This window comes from Chrysochloris asiatica, unplaced genomic scaffold (genome assembly GCF_000296735.1).
Source record: "Chrysochloris asiatica unplaced genomic scaffold, ChrAsi1.0 scaffold00280, whole genome shotgun sequence".
Classification (NCBI taxonomy): domain Eukaryota; kingdom Metazoa; phylum Chordata; class Mammalia; order Afrosoricida; family Chrysochloridae; genus Chrysochloris; species Chrysochloris asiatica.
In genome coordinates, this window is record NW_006408798.1 from 1488350 (window position 1) to 1491866 (window position 3517).

General features: G+C 36.3%; 1 protein-coding gene across 1 annotated transcript in view; it reads right to left on the reverse strand.

Moving 5' to 3' along the window:
• The window catches only part of STK32A (serine/threonine kinase 32A), a 165230-nt gene extending 162640 nt beyond the window's left edge, over nucleotides 1-2590 (reverse strand). The window contains exons 1-2 of the mRNA XM_006874502.1: nucleotides 2585-2590; nucleotides 964-968 (exon numbers count right to left, since the gene is read on the reverse strand). The gene's annotated coding sequence lies outside the window, so the exon portion shown is untranslated. The remainder of the gene's footprint in view (nucleotides 1-963; nucleotides 969-2584) is intronic.
• Between the last annotated feature and the right edge of the window lie 927 nt (nucleotides 2591-3517).

Sequence of the window (3517 nt, forward strand, 5' to 3'; positions counted from 1 at the left end):
TATTGTCAAATGATGATGCATGGAGGGGATTGCAATCATTGCAATGAAACAAACTATGATAGGATGAATGTAAACTTGATGTTCTCCCATATAAATTATCACTCAATTCACAAACACACACAAAAACTAACTAACTAAATAAATAAATAAAAGATTTACAGCTTCTGAAACAGAGTTGCTATGAGTCAGAATCAACTTGATAGCAGTGGGTTTTGCTTGGGGGCAGTGGGTGAGTTTTAAAAATAAGGATTTAGATTGGTAAAATTCCAAATAAGGGGTTTTAAGATCACTAAACACTAGGAAGATATTTGGTGGCACAGTAGGTTAAGCATTGGGCTGATGTCTACAAGGTCACAGGTTCAAACACATCCGCAGCTCTGTGGGAGCAAGATGAGGCTATCTGCAACTATAAAGATTTACAGCTTCAGAAACCCTAAGATATAGTTCTACTCTGTCTTTACTGTCACTATGGGTCAGCATCGAGTCAATGGGATTATGTGTTTTGATGCCATGAGTGTTGATGCTTGCTCAACAGCAAAATGGTCTTTGACCACTTCAATGTTTTTTCCACTTATGTAGATGCTGTTTATTAGTCCCGTGGTAAGGAATTCTGTTGTTGTTTTACATTCAGCTACAACCAATAGAAATGGTCATGATTTTTTATCTCCATCAGTAAATATTGTAAGTCTTCTTCGCTTTTAGCAAGCAAAGCTGTATGATCTGCATATTGCAGGATGTTAATGAGTCTTCCTCCAATCCTGATGCCATGTTTTTCTTCATATAATCCAGCTTCTTGGATTATTTGCTCAGCATACAGATGGAATAAATGTGGTGAAAGAATACAACCTTAGTGCACACCTTTCTTAATTTTAAACCATTTGGTGTTCCCTTGCTCTGTTAGAACAATAGCCTCTTGGTCTTTGTACAGATTCTGCATGAGCACAGTTAAGTGTTTTAGAATACTTATTCTCCACAGTGTTGCCCATAGCTGTCATGATCCACACAGTCAAAATCCTTTGCCTAGTCAGTAAAGCACAGATAAACGTATTTCTGGTTTTCTCTGCTTTTAGCCAAGATCCACTACACCTCTGTCAGTTTATCTTGCTGTCGCGGCTTGCTTATTGTTGTATTTCTGGAAAATATGCCACTGGTATTTTAGATACCAGTAGAATCACCCAAGGTATACAGGTTTCAGGTGAGCTTCCAGACTAAGACAGAAATCATTCTATGACTGCAAATAAGGTGTAAATCCCACTATCAATCTCGACCCTGAAATCACTTTCATCACTTACTCACATTAATGCTTGTATTTCATACTGAAATAATCAAGGCAATGATTCTCTTACACTCATGAGTCTGTAAGAAGTATTTTTTGAATGTGACCAGTATTTCTTTTCCAGAACAAGATTTTATCTTTAGTGAATTCAATGACACATTGTATTTCTCTAAGTCCATCCTAGAATGCTGTGATGATATATTAAGCAGGGATCTAGAAATCATCAAATTCCATTGTCATATTGATCCTTTTTGTGAATCACCTCTCTTTATAAATCAGTTGAAGTGTTAATGAAAAAAGGGATTAGATACTAGGTTTCTGGTAAATTTCTTCTAGCAGAATTTCCTAAATTAACATGATTTTTACAAATATAAAGTACTAGAAAAGTTACAGACTTAGTCTTTAAAAAAATAATTTTGCTATGTTTTAGGTAAAAGTTTATGCAGCAAGTTAAGTTTGCATGCAACAATTTTTATACAAATAGTTCTGTGACATTGGTTATAGTTTTCACAGTGCATCAGTATTCTCATTATTTCCTTTCTGTTTATTCTATTTTCATTTAGCTAACTTCCTTTCCCTTCTTTAAAAGCGAATCTTTGCTTTAGGGTTAATGTTGACCTAATATAATTGATGGTTTAAGGGAGCACATCACTTATAGGCTATATTGTTTATTTTTTACACCAATCTATTATTTGGTTGAAAGATGTCCTCCAAGCATAAAATAGATCCAATTTCAGAGGGCATCCTGGGGTGATAGTGCCAGAGATTCCTTTAGTCTTTATCAGTCCTGTAGATCTGGTCTTTTCGAGGAATTTGAATTTTGACCCACATTTTCCTTCCATAGTATGCGGTGCCTTCCTTCTATTGTGTCCCTGGTAAGAATAGTATGCTACACTTCTTCTGTTCTTAGGTTAGGAGAGGTTGTATCTTGTATAGGGTAGTAGTCCTGTGGACTAGTTTCTTCATTGAGTCTTGTGTTTCCTTCATCCTCTTTTGTTCTAGATGAGTAGAAACTAGCTGTTGTTGTTAAGTGACTTTATACTGGTGCCGACTCATAATAACTCCATGCACAACAGAAAGAAGCATTGCCGAATCCTCTGCCATCCTTGCAACTGCTTTTACACCTGATCCCATTCCTTCTGCCACAGTTCCAATCCTTTTCATTTTGGGTCTTTCTCTTTTATGCTGACTCTCAAATTATCAAGTATGATGTGCTTCATCAGGGACTTGTCCGTCCTGATAATATATGTCTGAAGTATGAAAGATGAAGTCTTGTCTACTGGCTTCTAAGGAATATACTGGCTGTACTTCTTCAAACACAGATTTGTTTGTTCTTCTAGCAGTCCATAGTACTATTAATATTCTTCTCTAATGCCATCACTCAAAGGTATCAATTCTTCTTTGGTATTTCTTATTTATTGTCCAACTTTTCACATGCATGAAGCTACTAAAAATGTGATGGCTTCAGTCAGGCACACATTAATTCTAAAACTGCCATCTTTGCTCTTGAACACTTTCAAGAGGTCTTGTGCAGAAGATTTACCTAATGAAATTTGTCATTTGTTTTCTTGACTGCTGCTTCCATGAGTGTTGATGGTTGATCAACAGCAAAATGGTCTTTGACCATGTCAATGTTTTTTTCCATTTATGTAGATGCTGTTTATTAGTCCAATAGTGAGGAATTTTGTTGTTGTTGTTTTGCATTCAGGTGCAACCATAGAAAAGGCCGTGGTTTTTTATTTCCATCAGCAAGCAAGGTTGTATCATCTGCGTATTGCAGGATGTTAATGAGTCTTCCTCCAATCCTGATGCCATGTTTTTCTTCATATAATCCAGTTTCTTGAATTATTTGCTCAGCATACAGATGGAATAAATATGGTGAAAGAATACAACCTTAGTGCACACCTTTCCTAATTTTAAACCATTCAGTGTTCCCTTGCTCTGTTAGAACAATAACCTCTTGGTCTTTGTACAGGTTCTGCATAAGCACAATTAAGTATTTCAGAATAATTATTCTCCACAGTGTTGCCCATAGCTGTCATGATCCACACAGTCAAAATCCTTTGCCTAGTCAGTAAAGCACAGATAAATGTTATTTCTGGTTTTCTCTGCTTTTAGCCAAGATCCACTACACCTCTGTCAGTGTATCTTACTGTGGTGGCTTGCTTATTGCTGTATTTCTGGAAGATATGCCACTGGTATTTTAAATACCAGTAGAATCACCCAAGGTAGACAGGTTTC